This window comes from Plutella xylostella, chromosome 5 (assembly GCF_932276165.1).
Source record: "Plutella xylostella chromosome 5, ilPluXylo3.1, whole genome shotgun sequence".
NCBI classification, from domain to species: domain Eukaryota; kingdom Metazoa; phylum Arthropoda; class Insecta; order Lepidoptera; family Plutellidae; genus Plutella; species Plutella xylostella.
This window is the reverse complement of record NC_063985.1, coordinates 10,779,832-10,802,936: the sequence shown is the minus strand read 5'-3', so window position 1 is coordinate 10,802,936 and position 23,105 is coordinate 10,779,832. Positions and strand designations below refer to the sequence as shown.

General features: G+C 36.5%; 1 protein-coding gene across 11 annotated transcripts in view; it reads right to left on the bottom strand.

Annotated features, from left to right (window-relative positions):
* LOC105387428 (low-density lipoprotein receptor) overlaps nt 1-23,105 on the bottom strand; it is a 187,210-nt gene that overhangs the window by 39,657 nt on the left and 124,448 nt on the right. The window contains exon 1 of one of the 11 annotated variants that reach the window (XM_011558146.3): nt 9,404-9,514. The exons of 8 other annotated variants lie outside the window; for them this stretch is intronic. The gene's annotated coding sequence lies outside the window, so the exon portion shown is untranslated. Of the gene's footprint in view, nt 1-9,331; nt 9,515-23,105 lie in introns of those variants that run through there. 2 more of the 11 variants (XM_011558143.3, XM_011558144.3) reach the window with 2 other exon arrangements.

Genomic DNA, 23,105 nt, shown 5'->3' with positions numbered 1-23,105 from the left:
ACTTAATAATTGTGATTGCTACGGTTTTTCTTCTGTTATTCTACTCCTGTTAGATGCAAACAAATGCACATACACATACTGAACTTTTCATTCTCCAAACTTCGCTCCAACGATATCCTGATTTGTTAAACTACTTTCTACAAAAAACTAAAATTCTACTACTAACACAAGATTCACTTTGAAAAACTGGATTCAAAAGTAGGCCTGTCACTCTAAGTATATTACCGGGTCATTCCCAACAAATTAGATCAACTAAATCACCAAATGCACTTTTTGTTGAGTTTGAACTTTTTCTAATTAATACGAGTACTTCTTGAAAATTATCTAAAGGGAAGTAACAGTATAAGATTATATTTAAGTATAAACTGAACCTTACGACTGCATCTTAAATTTTACACGACATTTTAAAAGTGCATTTCAGCGAAAATTGTAGCAAATTGCTAGTTGAAGTAAGTAGGAGCCGTTTTCCGTATCTTGCCGAACATAACATAAATATGTCTTACCACTTTGAAACTTCACCTTCTATCCGTGAAATGCACTATCAGTTTCCTTACTACGTGAGCGAAATGTAGAGTACAAACTCGTGTTATGAAACTTTGAATGGTAAGATAGTGCGAAATAATAATGTAATTATGACTTTGTTTCTAACGAATCGTTTTCTGAGTTTCTGAATATACTTTAATAAGATTACTTAGGTGTACATATGCGTTTTTAGTAGGTATAATACCAGTGTCCCGATCGTGAACTTCTTTTTACCACCGTTTTGGGATTCAAAATGCATTTAATTTTACACTTTTTACTTCGTTAATGTTATTTCGTTTTGATTTCGTGATACGAAATACAATTCTATCCTGCTAATATTATAAAGGCGAAAGTATGTGAGCATGTGTGTGTGTTTGTTACCTCTTCACGTCACAACGGCTGAACCGATTTTAATGAAATTTGGTATGGAGTTAGCTGACACCCTGGATTAACACATACTACGTTGAAGCGAAGCTCACGGGAACAGCTAGTAAATAATAATAGTGAAACTGTCAAACGTCTACTGGTGTAGTGGTCAGATACTTGAACAGCATACAGGAACTTGATGGAGCAAGTTTCGTATCGACGGGAACTGAACAGACCGAGGTTGAGGCGAATATTAATTACTGCAAACTTCCCCGAAACGTCAATTACAGGACGCTATTACTCTTGTCTCCCTTTGACCACCGCGTGGCGCAGTGGGGAGAAAGAGACAGATTGAGTAATTATGTTCAGCCAATAGCCGGATAAAATTATACGGCAGCGAGAATCGCACAGATTTACGTTTTAAAGTCAAAACTTGGTCGAAAACTGGTGGTTTATGATATTGAGGTATGTTTGAAGATGACACACTATTCATCTTGCCTATTCGGGCCTTGCTTGTTAGTAAGAAAATGACTTGTAAAAATCGTAACGATTACGAAAATGTTGGCCAACCCACTAAATTATACGGGTTCGAATATTGGTAGTATTGGCCCACTATCTTGGTGGTATTGGCCAAGTATCTTGGCCGTCGGGTTATATTGAGTTTGGAGGGTCCTCAGCCCACCGATCAGAGGATATTGTATTTATATTGCTGTAAGTGGAAGGCTTGACAACGTCCGCACTAGAGACAATCGAGACTGCCACAAGAGCGAAGACCTGAGGAGTTTATTTCTTTCTTTACTTTTTATTTGTAATGTGGGTGGATAAGATGGAATAGTTATGGAGACTTGGAATTGTTGTACAGGATATACTTGGAAAAGGTATTTGGTCCATGGCCCGACCAGGGGTTCGGTTTTGGGTGATGGAGGAAGTCATTGTACATTGTGAAATTCGGTTGTTGCAATGTGCCGAACACCCTATTTTATATAAAAGTTGCCACATAACAATGTGTCGTTGTGTGTTTTCGTGTCAAACGAATAAATTTTAGGGAAATGTAATAAAATAACGCTATATTTATCACCCGTCGCTTCATCGCTGTACGCGAAATAGTGCATGAAATAAAGGGCGAATGAAGTATGAAATCCGGAAACGGGAATAAACTGACGGTTTTTGTTTCCTTTCAACACGGTCACGATATTAATCTATTTTTACTTTCCGTTTAACCAAAAATATTTTTAGTACATAATATGACATCAGATAAATGATTGTATTTACCGATCTACGATTGATAATATTTACGCGAAAATAATTTTTGAAGCTTTGCAACTTGTTCGTCAATCAGATATACGGTCCTTGATAAATATAATGAAGTAAATCAAAGAAATAACTTAATAACTTAAATTATTTCAATATAATTATTATTATCTACAATTTGACAAAAAAGTAATTACTAAGATGTACGTACACATAAGTAGCGACCATACCGCAATATGATTTTACTAATATCAAATCATCAAAGCCAGTTCCGAAGTCTAACGCATAAAATGTACTTTGACTTTTGTATTTTTCATCATAACGCTTCGGAAGTACTCGAAACTTTTTTAATTTTGCAAAAAAGTTCGATTATTACATATGAAAGGAGATCTATTATACCTAGGTAAGTATTATATTTTTAATTTTCTGCTCGTTTCCAGCCAGGCCTTTCTCTGCTCTGTTTTTTATATCTCTGGGGAGTTGTAGCATTTATGGAGGTGGTATAATGGGTTTAAGTCGTAAATCTGGGGGAGGTACAATACGTTTGTCTCCCAAGACAGCATTAAGAGAGGCGGCTGGTTGTAATTAACAGCCTCTGTCAAATTCACAACCGTCATTCGTTCCCTAGCCACCTCCTAAAATACAATGGCAATGAAAAAGTTCCAGTCACAATATAGCACAAAATTACTTGTAGAAGGAAAAGACTAAATTCATGATACCGTCTGCAATATTGAAGAAGGTAGGTACATTTAACAGTGCATCCGAATATTAAAAACCAAAAACGTATATTGTGTTCAAAATTAAAATTAAATATTTTAAAAATTCCACCCTTTTGTTGTCGGCAAATTGTGCACTTTTTCATTGCTCGCGAGTGTATTTAAGATGGATCTTTTACTTCAAGAAAAACAATGGAGTGACCACTAATAGCCTAAACCACCAACCCGCACTTGGCCAGCGTGGTGGACTAGGCCTAAATCCTTCCTTCATTGGAAGGAGACCCGTGCCCCAGCAGTGGGGACGTGATGGGTTGTGATGATGAATAGCCTAAAACTTATGTACGAGTACAATCCTATAAGTAACTCAAGTTGAATACCTGTTCATATTGTATCGGCTGAAGTGCCATGAAGCAAAGGGTTAGTCCCGCTATGGTATGGTCCCGGTATGGCACCCTCTTAAAATACCTATCAAAAAGTCCCGCTATGGTACCCTTCAGTTTTTGGTACTGTTGTAAAGTAGATCTAAAAGATGGGTACCATAGCGGGACTTTTTGATAGGTATTTTAAGAGGGTGCCATACCGGGACCATACCATAGCGGGACTAACCCGAAGCAAATGCAATACATAGAGCAAAGTGACATGAGTGCACGTTGTACTCGTATTGCAATATTAGATAATGTTTCATATGACTGCAACGTATAAAACAAAGTCTCCCACTATCTCTTCCAATATATTTTATATATGTGAATTGAAATTAAATACTGTAAAATTTTCTACAAAATCAGTTCTTACCCATTGTTTTTACCACGTTTTTACCCTCTAAAATGACGTATACATACTTTCTGTCATGAATGCGCAGTGCGCATTATAATCTGCATAAAATTATCAATCTATTTTATAGACAAGCTTCTAATAATATTTCTAATCGAACAGTTTTATCCACTTGACCGATGACTTTTGCTCTAGATGTAACCCAGTGATATGTTATTTAGATCATTGCTTATAATGTGTCAATTAATAGTATTGTATTCAATACAGTCTCTCAGTCACAGTATGTAAATAGGGCAGTTTTACGTTGAGTTACCGTAACTATTAAGTGCCAGTTTTTTGATCCGTAGTTAACTCCAACATTGGTCAAAAATGTCTACCATTAGTTAAAACCAACAAAATTCGTATGCAGCTATCATGCTTGACACGTTACTTGACTAATGGTTAAATTAGACCACTGATCAAAAAATCGGCCCTTAGTGAATTATGTCTCGTGGCTCTCCAATTCTTTGACCAACATTTTTATCCATTTATAACGGTTTGAGGCAAAAGTCGTTTCGCCTTATATAGCCCTTTTGCAACGTTCTGTTAACGTAATAGGTATGTGATATCACAAAGAGGCTGTACCAACTACGGAATAGTTATAAAAACTTATCTAAAACTAAAAACAAATGGCTATAGTGGCCTCAGCTATTTCGCTAATGGCAAATGTTGCAAAACTATCTATATAGTTTTAATTAAAACCTTCATTAGCATTACTCTGCTACGCCTAATGTTGAACCTAATTAATTACAACAAAACGTTATTCGGAATCGGAGCATTAAATAATTAATAACAAATCATAATAATTGTGTGGCAAAGCCGTAATTTTCAACACTAACGCAGTTCTGTACAATATTTTATTCATACAATTTAGTTGATACGTAGGTACGCTCTGGTACTAAAATCAATCAGACGAAACAAAACAATTGAAAAAGGTTTCCCTAAAACATAACCAAAGATTGCTAATTTGAACAGCCAAGAAACAATTTGGTGCTTAATCTAAAATTAATGAATTAATTGACCCGCCCTTTAATAGATGTACAGTAGAGGCATCAACAAAGCTTTATCGTTTAGGCGTAAGATCGGCCGTAGCTCGTAGCCGCAGGAGTTAAACAAAGCAAGGTTCAATCATTGGTGTCTCTCACTGTACCAATGTACCATCTTTGGTTATGAATAGAATTTATTAGTACCTAGAGACCCTACCGGTTTCTATTAATCTATTTTTGTACTAAATGGGTTCTAATGAAAATGTCATGACAGAGTGACAGAAATACCAAGCTGCATCCATATTTTTTGCAATGTACTTAGGTACTTATCTCATTGTTCGTTAAGCACCAAATTATTTAAAAAATGCAAATATCTACCAAAACCAGAAAAGACGATGACCGAAATAACAACATTTATCTATAAGCATTCTAAAACGCAAAATATGGCGTTGATAGTTCAGATTTATACATGAAAACATGATGCAAGAAGTTGCCATCTTCCTTCATATCAGGATGTCAGAAACCCTATTTTTCCTACCGATATCGAACTAATGGAATAAGCAATTAATCAACAAGATTTGCTCTGAATTCCTCAGACACGGCGAAGTGAGCGATACGACGCCGGTACACGGTAGAACCTTGTCTTAATAAAGTCGTGTCTATTAAGAAAGTTGCACACCTCGCCAGAACCAGCAAGCTTCGCCATCGCATATTTCATAGAAGCACTTTTCTTGCGAATAATGTTTATACGCCTTATAAGGAATATGATTATTCGTTATCAAAGTGTTTCAATATCCGTGTGATTATAAGTATATTTTTTTAATCTTGAGCTATTTCAGCAAAACGAACTTTTATGCAGGCACAAAAAAACCGCAGTGGGAAGCAATTCACCTTTCATTTCATCGTTAGGAAACACTTCAAGACAGACGTAAGAATGTATGTAGTATAAGGGGTAAAAAATAAATATTGATTTATGTGTTTCTGACACCCTTTATGATAATACTTATACTGCAAATTTTTCAGTGCACAAGTTGACAACATTTTCATAACTTAGGTACATTATGACATTCCTTTGATCAAGTTTATTTCAAAACTTTGGAAGGGTATGCCTGCCAGTGCAAATTAAAATTAATAAACTTTTTGGGTACTTGTCGAATAACCTGATTCTGGGTCTATGTCCAGCAGTGGATAATTTACAGGCCGACGATGACCCTGATACGTAAAGCCTTCCATTAAACTTGTAATAGTTGAATATCTATTGTTAACTATGCATTCTATGAATCCAGGGGAAAGCATAATATGATCAACTAGCTGTTCCCGCGAGCTTCGCTTCGCCTTAAAAAGTTTTCCCGTGGGAATTCCGGGATAAAAAGTAGCCTATGTTCTTTCTCAGGGTTTAGACCATGTGTGTACCAAATTTCATTCAAATCCGTTCAGTAGTTTTGGCGTGAAAGAGTACCTAACAGACAGACAGACAGACACAGTTACTTTCGCATTTATAATATTAGTTAGGATAAGTAAATACCTACTCATAATGATAACAGTTGAGTTCCGTATTTTTTTTTGTGTTTTTGTCAATAACTGTACAAGATGCCAGGAACTCTAGAGAAACCTGCCGAGGCCGGAATGAAAGCGCGGGTCTCAGTTTTTATGGTATCACCGAGAAGGCCACATTTCTTAGACGACCTATCTAGATGACTTAAGTAGACGTAGACCTCGTCTAGAACAGGGTAAACGCTCATTACAAGGAGAGTACTAATTGCAATGATTAGCTAAGCTATCTTGGCTAAACCATCCTAGAGAATTTCTTGGTAAAATTATTAATTTGTGTACTGAGTGTTTTTTTTAATGATATTAATCTAAAATTAAATGTATTTCTATTCTGTTCATTGTGAGAGCTCATGATTGTGTTTTCAATGCAATATATTATAAATAGCTGTTCCCGCGCGCTTCGCTTTGCCTTAAAAAGTTTCCCCGTGGGGATTCCGGGATAAAAAGTAGCCTATGTTCTTTCCCAGGGTCTAGACCGTATGTATACCAAATTTCATTCAAATCCGTTCAGTAGTTTTGGCGTGAAAGAGTAACAGACAGACAGACAGACAGACACAGTTACTTTCGCATTTATAATACCTATTAGTTAGGAAGGATTACTATTAAAGATGCTTTTGAAGGTAGAGCTTTAGAGCTAGGCTAGTGCTTTCCTAGCCGCTTGCATTGTTCAGAGTTTGAAATTCCTGTATTAAATGCTAATGCTTTATTCAAGCATATAATCCTTATAGCATAGAAATATGGAAAATTTACCTAATACCTACCGATTATAATTACATTAACCATGAAATATGAAGTAAAAACTATTTTGTTTTGTGGTTTTTCTTCCAAATTTTGAACGTTATTTTATATTTGCTTGAATATTAATTAACTTTTTTTTCCTTATTAAGGTTTTTTTTTGTATTTATAAAAGGCTTCATTGGTTGGTAGACGAATTAATTAAAATGATTGTGTCGGGCTACTAATTAAATTGGAGAGTATATAGAGTGTAATTGAATCACACAAAAAAGGGATTAATTTACTAGTTATGAATCCTAACTTAATATTATAAATGCGAAAGTAACTGTGTCTGTCTGTCTGTTACTCTTTCACGCCAAAACTACTGAACGGATTTGAATGAAATATGGTATACATACGGTCTAGACCCTGGGAAAGAACATAGGCTACTTTTTATCCCGGAGTTCCCACGGGAAAACTTTTTAAGGCGAAGCGAAGCGCGCGGGAACAGCTATGTTTAATAAATTGTAAACTAGATAATTATGTTATAGATTCTCATCCTCTTTATCTCGAACTATGACTTTAGGTAGGTAGTAATTTTTAATTTATCGCTTGCTTTCATTCCATTCTTCTCTTCTATGTAATTTGAAAAAGGAACAATTCGTACTACAATCATTGTTTCTTAACATCAAAATTCAGAATCGAATTTGATGCTCAGCTGTTATTTTACGGTTTCAAAAAAGTTTGCGGACAAGCGGGTAATTTTGTTTTCTAAGCTAAAGAGGTCATGAATGAAGGTATGGAATGGAAGTTGAGAAACATAATTTATTTACCCTCAGGCGGGTCTACAACTGCTTCCCTTCACGGATCAACCCAGAACGTCATAGCTGGAAACTTATTACTTTTGCGAAAGAGGTCTATTTACCGTAACAAAGAAAAGAATGTTATGAAAAGTGTGTTGGCGTCTTTGAGAAGCCCGCCCTGTGTTATCACTTCAGAATATAATTTTGTGAGCCCCTTCGACACGACTCACAACTATTACGAACGCCGGATGGTACTATCTTGAAAGAAAACACCAGTATTACTATCACTATTCACTTCGAGGATCTCTGGAGAAGTTCACTATTCGAGCTTTCTATTAGAACTGAACTGTTCGACTGTTACTATAAAACTGAACTTAATGTGCGCCGGACACCTCGCTTTATATAGGCCGGCGAGCGATCTTCCCGAAAGTTCCAGAGATACCCGAGGTCACACTATTTATTATTATTATTACTAAATAGGTAGAACAATCCATACTTATCTACTAACTATAAGTACCTAACTTAGCATCTAGAAAGTTCACGGACGTTGTGGAACATTCCCTAACTATTGTTCTAGAAGCTTCCAGACTATTGTAGATCTATTGAATCCATACTAATTCTTCTAGAACTTTATCGAAACTTCAGGAAAGTCATAGAATGTTCCAGAACCATCACGAATGATCTACTCGATCTAGCGATTGTCGCGAACAAATTTATATAAAAAAGGTCCCGACGAATTGAGAACCTCCCTCTTTTTTCGAAGTCGGTTAAAAAATACACTCATGAGCAATGAAAAAGTTCCAAAGTAACAACACCAAATGACCCCAATTTATTAAAACATTTAATTTGATGAAAAACTGTTTACGTTTTAGTTGGTAATATTCTGATGCGCTGTTAAATGTACTTCAATATTGCAGACGGCGTCATTAAGCTAGTATTTTCCGTTTATATTTCATTATATTAAATTACGACGACCGAATGGCGTAGTGGTTAGTGACCCTGACTACTGAGCCGATGGTCCCGGGTTCGATTCCCGGCTGGGGCAGATATTTGTTTAAACACAGATATTTGTTCTCGGGTCTTGGATGTGCCCGTAAAATGGCAATAGGCCCGCCCCCTATTACATTGGGACTAACATACACTCTGGCGAAAAGTGGGTGCAGCAATGCACCTCTGCCTACCCCGCAAGGGAGTACATTAGTACAAGGCGTGAGTGCGTGTTTTTTTTTTTTTTTATATTAAATTACTCCAATTTGGTACTTATGTCACTGGAACTTTTTCATCGCTCGTGAGTGAAGTTTCATGAAATACATTTAGGTACTGTTCTTATACTTAATAGACATCCCGTCCGTAAATAGAAAGTATCGATCATAATCCGCATTTCTAAAGAACACGCTCCAAGATATTTTTTCCATTTTCATTTTAAGATATTTTTCATGCTTACCTATCTAAAATTTTCAAGCAAAGTTTATCAAGCTTTAGTTAAAATACTCAAAAAATCTAATTTAATGTAAGTACCTGCATGTAAACAAGAAAGAATAAAACAAAAAAAAAAACAGTTAAGAAATCGAATCCAATTTGAATAGATTTGCATGCGCAAATTTTCGTTTACCGCCTGCACTAGTGCACAAACACCAAGGAGAACCGTAGCAATCACTCCCACACTCCACACAGAATAACCGACCACAGAGAAAAACAAAGATGTGACAACACGGGGACTGAGAACTGTGATGCGAGGTCCCGGCGCGGTGTTCGCGCTGCGAGCGACGAGACGCGAATGCGGGGCGAGCGGGACTCCTGGCCCCAACCAGCCTCCCAGAGCCACCCCCTCCCACGCCGTCTGATAACCTGCTACTTCGGAAGTCAGTAAACTCAGGGTATGTCACCTAGGCCGAGAGAAGAAAATGTGATTTTTATTGGGTCGCTTTGCCCGCTTTGTGGCGGAATCGATTCGTTATCGCTGTGTGGCCGTGTTGAGGATTTTGACTGTTGCGTTTTTGTTTTAACCCCCGATGGGAAAATGGGTGTAGTACGTTTGTATTCGTTATCATTTTCGTCTGGCAGTATGAGCACGTAGCTATGGACAGGAAAGGTGCCCTTTAAATTGTTAACTGAAGATGTTAGTTGACAAATGATGATGAAGATTTTGAAGAAGTGGCCCGACTTCTATGATTTCAGTATTAAGAGTCCAGTTACAAAAACGATGGCGTATGCGTGGGGGGAGCTCATTTATAACCACTACCTATCGTTCAGTATATCGGATGCCAAATTCTGGGAATGAATTAGTCAACGACTTTGTTAGATGGTCCTCGACTCTCTAGGGGAAGTATTCATAGGCTTTACGAATGAATACAGGTACGACCTGAAAACATTCGGGACATTGAAATGATGACAAAATAAGTAGATAGCTATTTCATAACTCTACATCTCTATATTATTATTTTTTATCACAATTCTCTCTTATCGAAAAAGGAAAGGGCGCTACCCTGAGAGACCCTCTGACTCCTGCGAGTCAATGCCCGTAATTTTTCTAATCAGTTCAAAGAAAGAGGCAAAAGACTTATTCAAAGTTCAATACAATAAATGTGATTTATTAGAAATTATAATTCATCGAGACAGAAAGGTAGACTCTGTTATAATGATTTTATTCTGCTATAAAAAATTATGAGCATTCATTCATGTTTTTTTCATAATCGAAATCACTTTGCAATGCACTGTTTACAAAGGTTACTGAACAAATAGGTAGGTATTAACCTTGTGGGTAAAGTAAACAGAGTACACATTAAAAGAAAATTTCGTGGCTTGATTTGGGGCTTTTGTGAATTTACTACATTTAATTTGAATAAACAATGAACATAGTGTTTACAACTGTTTCATATTGATATACACATATATGAAGTTTTATTTTATTTATGCAAACGAATTCACGCATTCTTACGTATTATTGATAACGATTATACATAGATGATCGAATGGCGTAGTGGTTAGTGACCCTGACTAATAATGAGCCGAGGGTCCCGGGTTCGATTCCCGGCTGGAGCAGATATTGGTTTAAACACTGATATTTGTTGTCGGGTCTTGAATGTGCCCGTAAAATGGCAATAGGCCCGCCCCCTATTACATTGGGACTAACATAACACTGGGGAAAAGTGGATGCAGCAATGCACCAAGGCCTACTCCGCAAGGTAGTACATTAGTACAAGGTGTGAGTCTTTTGTTTATACATAATTATATGCCTAGGTTGCGCAGAATTCAAACCATTAAAAAACCAATGTACATTCGTCAAATATTTATAAATATTACAATTAAAAAAGACTACCTTAGATGCATATTAGTAATCCTCTCTGTCCACAAATAATGTTAACCTATGTATGTTACCTTAGAAATGAAATTGTATGAGTATCTAAATAAGTAATGTTAATACCTATGTATAATAATTAATACCTATTGTTATATTCATGTTACTGATTTGTCGACCACGATTGTATTTAGTGTCAAGACAAACCCTTCAGTAAACTTCAATAAAATAACTATGTTACACAAAGTTTGGTATAAATAAAATAAATAATAGACAGAGCTACGCTTGAATTTCATTCTCTCGATTTATTAAATTCTCAACATTGTATCCGTATCGGAGCAATTAACAAATTAATTATAGACAAGATCGTTATTTCGCAAAAGCGTAAACTATGAAATTGTTTTACAGATAAAATGCCAATGTTTTTATGGATTTCAATTGTATCTTCCTCCTCTTCTTTGAAGATAACAAGAGCTTCTGTTTTGTTATTCATCCGTGCATTTGTGTTATTAAACTAATTTGTTATTATTATCTTACTGTACATGCAGTTTCAACTATATAAATCTATGATTGTGTGACGTCACTTTGACACACTTGGATGTGGTTGTTACAAAAGGTATACCAAAGGGTGGCACTCAAGACATTTTAAACAAATTTTGTATAACGATTTTTAAAAGTTAATGGAAGAAACTGAAGAAATAAAAACTAGTGTTTAGGAGGTAAGGATTTCAGGGTAAGTAAATAAAACAGTAAGAGTAGACCCGAAGGTCTCTGGAAACGGGGAAATTTTCTTTTCTTGCAGTCTGACACAGATATGGGTCCAAATTGCGTCAGATACCTGCGCAGGCGCCGCTCCAGACTCAAGCCTTGCACTTATCATTCACCAAAGCAAATTGCATCAGATATATCATTTTATACCTGTTCCATGCACAATAATTACATGCGAGAAAATCATACTCTTTGAACACTACTTTGTTGCACTCTAAAACGTCTTGAAATAAAAGCGGTTTTAGATTGATCCAGGGTAGTAAGGTTTTCTCACGCTGCTAAGCGTATTTCTACCAGTTTAGAAATTCATGTCAGTCCGGCTGCACTTTATTAGGCTTTACAGGTAAATCTCGGTTATTAACATTAAACGTTGATTTGAATATTAAGCACCACATTATTTAATATTGATACCTACTCAACTAGGAGTAATTTTAACATAGGTTTTCATTTAATTCCTTAAATAGGTATATTCTTGTTTTTATAAAGTCTACGGGTCAATTTTAAAATGTGAAAACTCATTATTATCTTAAAGTAAGCATAAATAATTTAAAATCAAACTTTTAACCATGAACTTTACGCAAACACACCTACAAATTATGGGAGATAATTGCACTTACTTTGTGCGTGGTATAGTTTTTTGCGATACCAAAACCCGTCTTCAGACCACGCATGCGGAATTGCATCAGAAACGAAGGTAATTACTCCTAAAACTGGTCCCCGCTTTGATCCTTCATGATGCAATATCGTATGCATGTTTTGTTTGAAGACTGTTACATATTACTGAAATACAGCTTGCTGTTATCATGATTTAAACTGATGCAACGAATTGAGAATCTCTTTCTTTATTGAAGTCGGTTAAAAATAAATAACAATGACAATGTTTAATTGTACCTAACACAAGAAATTTTAGGTACCTCTTTAGCTAAAACAACAACTTATATACTTAATAATATTTATTATTAGAACTTAATGATATATTCTAAAATTAACTTCCAAATATCACAAGTCATTTAGCGCTCAAGATTACGCCGTCTCGCCGTCAAGTTACACACAATGTGTGTCACACCAAGTACACTCAGCCTCAACCCTATCATAACTACCTTCAATGCATAATGTATTTTTTCTTATTTGTCGTAGATTTTTACCAATCTTGGAGTGTCTTTTTATTTGAATTAATTTAAAAACTAAGTTATAAAACAAAACATAGTGACAAATGAAATACTTACTAAGCAAAAATGGTTGATTTCGTAATTAAACCATTTATTTTGGCCGTATTTTTGTTTAATAGTATTTTTATTAAAAAGACACACAAAGATTGTTTACCTTTTTCGCCAAATAAGAATGAATACAGTACCTATAGATAGATAGACCCTTATTGATCACAGACACGGCACATTTCCTACCATTTCTCTTTTACGGACTATGAATCGATTCTTTAAGCCTCTCATTCAATTGAGCTCAGGCCATTTCTGTCAAGAGATAAGTAGTGTCGCTATACGGCACGGTTACCCTATGTATACTTGCGCTTAATACAGCATAGAGAGCTTTTGAATAAATGTGTTGCTTTCTTATTTTTCCTGAAAGATAGTCAGGGTGGCTCGGCATTTAAATTTGATACGTTTTCCAGAAGCGTTTAGCTACATTGAATAAAATAATATAAAGATAAAAAATCAACCTATTTATAACGGTTTTCAACCGCGGCAGATCCAAAAACCCTATCCACCTTTATTCACATAAGTATTTCTTGCAGCTAAGGACATAAGGCCAAGGTGGCGAACAAAGGAATAGGGTGAAGGGCCCTGCTGCCGACAGTACGCCGTCACTCGAGGCGGGCCCGACAGCTGACAGACGGGCTCGTTAATTTGCACGCAGATCCTGCAGGCATGATTCCCGTGACATGTACACTGTACACTATATATTATGTACAGTACATTATACATAACACTACAGCGATATCGCAAATAGGATATCAGTTCAAGACTTGCCTGTCACATCTTAATTCATTACTAAAGATGACGGCGCGATGGCTTTCAAAGCTCATCAATGGTAATGTAACTTATTTTAGATTGTTTAGTTAGGTACATGATGGTGTAGCTAAAATACTTTCACATCCACTCTCAAAAAAGTAATAAAAGTACTTCATATTTTGTAATACCCAACATGAAGAATTTGTTAGTATATGGTGTTATTTTTACAAAATAATTGATTCATTAGCTCTGAGAAACTGTCTAGACAAGAAAGGAAATATGAAGATAGACATTGGACATCCGATACGTATGGATGGGATCGCTAAAAGCGTGTGAAGTATTTCTTACTAAGTACTAGGGTACGCTCTTGATACTAAATATTTTATAATTATATGTTTCAAGTTTGTAAATTCTATTTTATAATAATATATTTCAAGTTCACATTCACGACCATTCTTCTTGTAATGGTGTGAGGCTTCAGGTAGAATAATACAACAGGATGTTTCACTTACTTTTAACAGCCTCATCTTCAAACTGTACAGTTATGCCGCGTTTCATGTTTTTAACGCTTACCTGAAAATAAGGAATAATATTTTATTATTATTTTAAAGTCAAAGTCAAATGTATTTTTCATCGTATAAATATAAAATTTTCTGATGAACGTAAATTTTAACAAAGTACCCTCCGTCCGGATAAGGGGCTCTTTCTGTCTTAGGAGAAGAACGGAGGCAAGAAACTCCTGAGCCATCTTTTCAAAAAAAGGCTTAAAAACACGTCCAAAATTTCATAACATTGGGTCATTTTCTTTCACAAAAAAATATTCGTATCAAGTAGTATCAACATAGCGACACCCGGGGGCCACTCTAGGTTAAGGAAAACGAAAATTCGGAGTGCAATGTCACGCTAAACAAAACTCTATCTCCTTGTAATAAACGTACCGACTGCATTAAAAAGGACTCGTTCGTTTTCGTTTTTTTGTCAAGCTACCCGATCCCTACATAATACCGTCTTTCTAAAGAGTTTGCTATTGAGATAAACATGGCATCGTCATAAGCGAAATGTGAAAAGCGTCTTAGACCCCTCGTCCACAGTGCAATAGAAATATAACGAGCTGTTGTACTTTTTCATTATAAGAGTATACTTATACATAATGATATTATGTTCATAAATATAAGTTCCTTTCTGTTCCAATGTAGATTTGACAATAGTTTAATATCCATAGAAAAAATATATCTGACAGGTATTTTAGCCGGACTTGCTATGAAAAAGAGACTTTGCTTCTTGTTTTTGTAACTTTACTTTATTTGTGTAACTTTAAAAAAACAAAAAAGAAGTGTGATCCCACAGCCTCTGAATATCAGTTATGCAGACAGAGAGCCTTAGCAAGGGATTTGCTTCAGGCCCAATGTGGAGGTTGAAGGTTCCGTTTAGGCCCGACTTGTCCTGCCCTTAGCTTACGACAGAAGGGTTCTCCTAACGTTTGTGTCTGTACGAGGTGGACTTTTATCAGTGGTCGACAAGGAGGTAAGGCCAGTAATTGGTGTATTAAGGCACATCAAATTAAGCAAAATTACCTATTAAACGATCTATACTATCTTGTCTTGTGACCTATTTAAATTGGAATAAATAAAGTTTTATAGGTATAATGTATTTCCTTATGTAGTATAAAATATGTCAATATGCGAAAGTATACAATATACATTGATATACTTCAGTTATGTACAAAATGTACCTACGTATTATTATGTGAGTAGAAAACAAAAATGACAGGGAGCTAATCTATTTATTTGTTTTCCATCTAGAAAGTTAATCTCATTAGAGTGCTCATTGAATAAATAATGGTCAAGAAAGCTTTATTATGGAGGATATACCGATACCTATACATAAATTGTACCTACAAGTAGATTAGTATAGTAGATTAGTATTAGTAGTAGCCTATCCTAGCATAATTATTTTTTACTTGAAAATTTGGAAGATTGACAGGATGGATTTTTGTTACTCTTTCACGGGAACACGATTTTTTTTTGACATTTGGCATACAGTAAGCTGAAACGCTAGACAAACAAATAATTATTAGTCATTATTCCAGGATTTTTGCAGCAAAACATTTAAAAGCTCGCGGGCAACAGCTAGTCTGCTATAATTAAGACGTAAAGGTCCGTGCACACAAGGGAACCAGGGAGCCAGGACGAGACCGATGACCGACCCTTTATTCATGAAGAATCGCCCTCCAGAGAGATCCCTTCGGAAGTCGCCAAAAATAGCCCAATTAAATCTCATTTAATCCAGCTTTGGACCGCGCGATGCGCAGCCCTCTGCCCTTAAGGCCCCCATTCACGGGCGCGCCAATCGGCGGATTTGTCGACAAGTCCGCGGACAAATCAGCGTGTGAATGGGTAGGTGGGTGCGGCTCGCGGCTCGGCGCGGCGCTCGCCGTCTGGGCTCGCTAGCGCAGCGAGAGAAGTACGAATAACGAAGATTTACCGAAGTTCCTTGTGCATAGCTCAAAAAAGCTCACAATCGACTGGACTGCAACTCGGGACTTCTGTAGTGTGTGGGCGATGAAGGATTTGTCCACGGAATGGTACGGCTCGGGGCTCGGCTCGCGGTGCGTGAAGTGAATGGGGTGCTTTACGTTGGATTTTTCACACGATTTGGGAGCACGTATGCCCGCCACAGGAAAACCTTGTTTGCTGGATTGTATATTTTATTTACGACCCCAATGGTCTCGTTTTAATGTGTTTAGGCACGGTAAATGGAGATAAAATACTTAATATCAGTACCATGTTACAAAAGCCCGATTCTGGCGCTACAGAGATACTGTATACTTAATGTTGAGATAACGTTCATCTCGGATGCAACTAAAAAAATTGTTGTTCGGGAATATGAAAGTATTTTTGAAAGATTTTTAAAGTGGACAATTAATTTAGGAAACACTTCCAACGAAATATATCTTGATACCTACTTGAGATTATTTCCGTAACGAATCTCTAGGACATTCTTATTGTTATGAAGAGATATCAAAAGGTCTTTAAATAATTATTTATGAAGACCTATATTTATGTGAGTAATATTTTTTACTACTTTAATAAAAGTCACACATCGCAATTGCATGAAATAAGCTTCTCGTGATAATGCCAACCACTAAACAGAAGTCACGTATCATATTTAATAAAGCCTCTATAAACTAGCTATTTCAGTAAGAAGTTTGCTATTTGAGGGAACATAGGTCTGGTCAGATTATAAAATAGCATAAGCCAGGGAAAGAATAAATGGACAAAACATGTAATAAGTAGTTAATATTATAGATGAGTACTAGTTTACGGATCTATGAATGTACGTACATATAATAATAATTATGATTTTTAGATAAGAAAACTGAATAGACCAACGATCATAACACCCATTTAAATTAGTTTAAATGGGAGTTATCAAACAGCTATAGTCGTCGAAATATAATAAGCCTGTTTGGACAGCTCGAAAATGTATGGGATGACAGCTGGTGTCAAATCTAAATCATAAAAATTCTAAACAATAAGTAACTTTTGGTGCTTCAAAAGTTCTTTTTTCTGTTAGCCGTTAAAAAATAAGCCAGATTATGTATCTTTTTATGTATTTCATCAAAAAAATCAAGATTAAATAGCAAATTTGTGTAGCTGTCCAAACGGGCCTATTATATTTCGACGACTATAACCGCCTTTAGCCTTAATATATGTTTTTGCAACACCCTGTATAAAGCATATTGTGTAGAGATGTCCATGTTCACCATATTATTATTTTCTTCAACATGCCTATATCGCAATTTTGTCAAGTACCTAATCAATTCAAAAAAACTATAAAAGTTCGAAGAATAAACTTATGGCCGCCAGATTTAGCACTCTTCGCGGACTTTACAACTAGAAGCGACAAGAACTGCGAGAAACAAAAGAACAATTCGCGGAAAGATTAACTCCCGTGCGAGCCAGGTTCCCGGAAACTTTCCACCAATCCCAAAGTTTCCCCGGCACCAATCAATTGATCCCGACACTGGAGGGTTACTCTACAGGGTGTTGCAAAAAGGGTATACTAAGCCGAAACCAGCATGTGCAGCATGGAAAATCTAAGCCCGATACTGAAATCAGAATTTTAAAATGATATATTTTTTTCGCGAATTTTGAAATTCTTATTTCACTTTCGGGCTTAGATAAGTATATGTACGATGCTGCACATGTAGGTTTCGGCTTAGTATATATACCCTTTTTGCAACACCCTGTATACTGACAAAAAATGAACCAATGAGTGCTGTCGTGCATTCGGCACGTTTAATACAACGAGATAGAGTCGTGGCTCGCGCAGCAGCGCACCGAAACTTCGTTTTGCGTCATGTAGAGTGACCCCACTGCCCCGAATGGCCAATTTGCCTTAAGCTCTTGAAAACCCACGGATGTTTACTGAAACATCCGTATCCTAACTAATATTATAAATGCGAAAGTAACTGTGTCTGTCTGTCTGTCTGTCTGTTACTCTTTCAAGCCAAAACTATTGAACGGATTTGAATGAAATTTGGTATACATACGGCCTAGACCCTGGGAAAGAACATAGGCTATTTTTTATCCCGGAATTCCCACGGGAATTGTTTTTAAGGCGAAGCGAAGCGCGCTGGAACAGCTAGTACAGAATAAATTCTGTATTTTTATACCTAACTACTTTGAGCTTTTTAAAAGACCATAACCAATAAACCATCTGATCATCACCTACGTAAGTTCAGGAAATGAAAAAATTCAATTAGAACTTTATTTTTTTGCAATAGCAATTTGCAATATGCTCTATCTGAGTCTCAGAGATGAATGTGTCTGTGTATCTGTGTGTGTATGTCTCTCTGTGGTAGCGTAATAAGCGCTTCCAAACGGTTGAACCAATTATGGATATGCTTTTTTTGGGTCATAGGTAATGTTACCCAAAGTGTTCTTAGCAATATTTTATCAAAATCGGCTTCATCGTTCAAAAGTTATGCATCGGCCTTTAACGTTGGTTAGGTTATAATTCATTTGCAACAAATACGAAATCTATACCTGTGCAAATTTATACTCGTCTAATGTAACTTTTCCTCTTATTTATGTGCATGCGATTTATTATGCGGTGCTTATATTAAAATTGCCAGTCATGGCTGCTGAAAGTAAGTTATGTAAATGGCCAACTGACGGGCTAAAAGACTTGCAGTCCCGTAATCTCATTCAGTTGACTCGGAATAAGTGAAGTTGGCTAAAAGAAAATGTACTGTGTAAATTACGGACACAGACGGATAGTTTGTACCTAGATAATGGACATAATCCTAACTTCCTAACTTATATTATAAATGCGAAAGTAACTGTGTCTGTCTGTCTGTCTGTTACTCTTTCACCCCCAAACTAATGAACGGATTCTTATGAAATTTGGTATACACATGGTCTAGACCCTGAGAAAGAACATATGCTACTTTTTATCGCGGAATTCCCACGGGAAAACTTTTTTAAGGCGAAGCGAAGTTCGCGGGAACAGCTAGTATTTTATACTTTGTATAAAATGAGGACACAATTTAGGTCATAGCAATAATATCTAGAAGCTGATGAGATGTTTAAGATTTATTTCATCATCCTACAGGCGCGTAATTATTATTCAACTTCAAAATAGAAGATTGTCAGAATCGCAGTTTGGTGTAAGTATACATGTGACTGTGATGAACTCGCGTTTGGCTGAACCAAAATACGGTTTCCTGACTTTCTGTAAGACCATTTATCTCTAGAACACATCGAATTAATAATTTAACCCTTCTGACGTCACTGAGTCAAGAGAAAAAACGCTAAACCAGGTCCACGTAAGTCAGGTTTAGTGCTAATTTCTCCATAGTGGGTTAGAGCATTTATAACCAAGGATTATTGCTTGACGTTTGACACTACTGTCAAGAATTTAATATGGAGATGACGTATAATTAATCAACCTTTCCCTGGTTACGATTTAACTGACTATTGTGAAATTGGAGCTTAATCTTATTTAGACAGAAGGTCAATGTAGCATTGAATACGAGTACAATCAGTTGACGCGTTAACTATTACAACCGACGTAGAAAGAATAGGCCAAAGTGCATGACCGCTTTTTCCGTCCGATATTTTTATCTACAAAGGCAGTGGGTCAACATCAGCGGCTATTATTATTTATAATAAAGCGTAATTTTGCGCAATCGCTTCATTCGCATAGTAAACTTTGACCCTTATACGTCGTCACTTGAATAGAGTTGGAAACTATCAGCTGGCGTCTACCGATTGACCTATTGGCTTGGGCTAAAATTAAAACCCAACACGTGTAATATTAACTGGTAGCTAAAGAAGACCAAGATTAGTATAAGTAGGTAAATGCATTCAGAGTGTAGAGACTGATAAAGAGACCAATAGATCCAGGAGGATTTTTTGGTAAGAGCGTCCGAGCGTTACTGTCAAGTCTTGTATTCAACAAGAATACTTCTATTCACCGTCGCCGTAAAAATAGGGATGTTAATTTATACAGGGTGATTGCTAAGTCGATGTATCCTTTTAAATGCCTTCGTCTACAACCCATATAAAGGAATACATCGACTTACCAATCACCTGTATAAATAAAGTTATCTCATTATAGGTATAAAACCTGAATTTTACTTCGTGAAGCTTTTCTTTTGCTCGCTCTGCGTTTTTAATTGTTAATCCCGTATACAGTAATTACTATACTTACACAGCACATAGGGTAAAACTGCCAGTTATTAGCCATCGTTAGTTACTGGCCACTATAAACTTAAAAATCATAAAATAAGGAATGAAGCATCACCTGCCATCTGTGTTTTTTAATATAACTTTGTTATCTAACTGACTTTGATTTTAGTACAATTTTTTGCCACTATGATAAAAAGCGCCATACTATGCCGCCTTTTTCTGACAGTTGGCGGTTGGACTTCCGCGTGTACGCTTCAGAGTAACGTATTTCTTAACGAAACACATTTCTTCAAAATTGTCATTATTGGTGAATGAACGCAATTTAAGTGATTTCTTTAGCATATTTATATGGTGTTAATGGTAAGTTTTATTAATATTTTATAGTTTCATGCAATTACCTTTGGGAAGGTGAGTTTATGGAGGTGGCCAATAATTGAATCAATATATTGCAAATTTTCTGTTACTGGCCGCCTATGCCAATAACTAAATAAAAATGCAAGTACTCAATTTAGATGAAAATCGACTGTTTTCACAATATTTATAAGATGTAGTATCGTGTGGCAAAATATCACCCACTTTTATCAATTAAATTCAGTTACTGGCATAGGTGGCCAGTATTTAGTGGTGAAGTGGCCAATATCCGACCCATGTATTTTGTTACAGTGCGCAAACCATCTGCAACGGGATGCCACCTAAACGAAGACAGTATTCTTCAGATGACTTAAATAAAGCCTTCAAATTCATAAAAGTCAAGACAAGACATAAGACAATAGAAAATAGTTTTCAGAAATTCAACAATATTTTATTGAAGGATATCGATCGACGAACCGTCTTGCCCAAAAGCTCGACGAGTTTCAGCCGCCAGAGCAAGCTGGGTTTCGAAAAGACTTTAGTACAATAGATCTACACAGTAAGGCAGATTATACAGAAGACCGAAGAGTATAATCAGCCTCTGTGTCTAGCCTTTGAGGACTATGAGAAAGCCTTTGTCTCCATCGAGACGGGCAGTTTTGGACTCCTTGGAGAGATGCTAAATCGACTGTCGCTATATCGGGGTGTTGAGGTGTCTATACAATACTGCTACTATGACTGTTCAAGTACAGGACCACAAGAAAAGACCTATCCAAAGGCAACGAGGAGTGAGACAGGGAGATGTAATATCTCAGAAACTGGAGTCCGATGCAATAGACGATGTCTTTAAGACGTTGGACTGGAACGGACACATGTCACACCTCCGCTGCGCAGACGACATCGTCAATATGGCAGAATGTCTGCCGGAACTCAGCTGGATGCTAAGTGGCCTAAATGCTGCTTCCCAACCTGTAGGCATCCCTCAAAGCCTGAAGACAAAAGTCTAGTCAACCACTGCATCCTGCACAGTGATGACGTATGGTGCAGACTGGTGCACCGATTTAAAGTGCACATGCTATGGAGAGAGCTATATGCTTGGGGTTGCTCTGATAGATCGTATCAGAAATAGGGTTATCTGTCAAAGAACTAATGTCAAAATGTGCTTAGATAAAATGTCAGTCATATCTCCCGATTCTGCCGAAGAACCGATAACCGTTGGGTTAGACGAGCTCTCGTATAGAGACCACGAACAGGCAAAAGCAACGTGGGACGCCCTCCTGCCCGCTGGACCGACGATCTTAGGCGGGTAGCTGGTAGTGGCTGGATGAGGAAGGCCGAGGACGAGGACCGAGTGTTATGTTTGGGAGAGGCCTATGTCCAGCAGTGGATGAGTATTGGCTGATGATGATTCTATGACGATGAATAAAATACGCACGTACAGCGTCGGTAGATCTTGCTTTGCTTGATTGGTTGTATGTAAAGTACACAGGAACGGTGTTTATTAAGTAATTATATAATTATGTATATACAAAAAACATGTAACTGTAAATGTTATATTCCTAGTATTTTATTCTTAGAAAGTTGATGTTTTTTTTTTTTTTTGAAGTTTAGCCGTGGTTAATATTATTCTGCAATTGATTTTAATGAAGTTTTTATTAAAGGAGACAACATTAATTTCTATTTTTTAGAGGTTTAAAGCTTTTTTATAAAATTATTTCCTGTGGCCAATAACCAGCCTATGGATGGCCGGTAAGTGATTTTTTTGGCCAATAACTGCAATTTTACACAGGTTTGCAATAACATATATTTTTTTATCGGTTATAATTTTCTAAATAAATTATTTATTTACTGCGAGGCAAAAGTAGCTTTTCTAGATTACATTCATACACCATCTGTCAATTTTGGTTTAATCTGTATGAAATAATTCAGCTTTGAAGTGGCCAATCCGCTTAGTTGGCCAATAACTGGCAGTTTTACCCTACATACTTGCACAGTTCAAGGATACTTTATAATATAATAACATCTAGGTATTTGTGGGACAAAGACCTCAAGTCCATTGTGGGAGCGGACGGGGGCACAAAAACAAAATTAATTAATTAATTAAAGCATCCAGCTCTTGTTAAAAAATAAACAAAAAGGTAATGAAGTAAGACATCTTTCATTATTAACGTTGCTTCCCCGGTGTCTAATGAATTTATATTAGCCGGCTGAAGGTGTGAAATGGTAATTTGCTAAAGAATAAACGTCTATTCCTGTGTGGAAAAGTCTTAAAGCATTTTCTGGAGTCAAACTACGGTAGCAAAA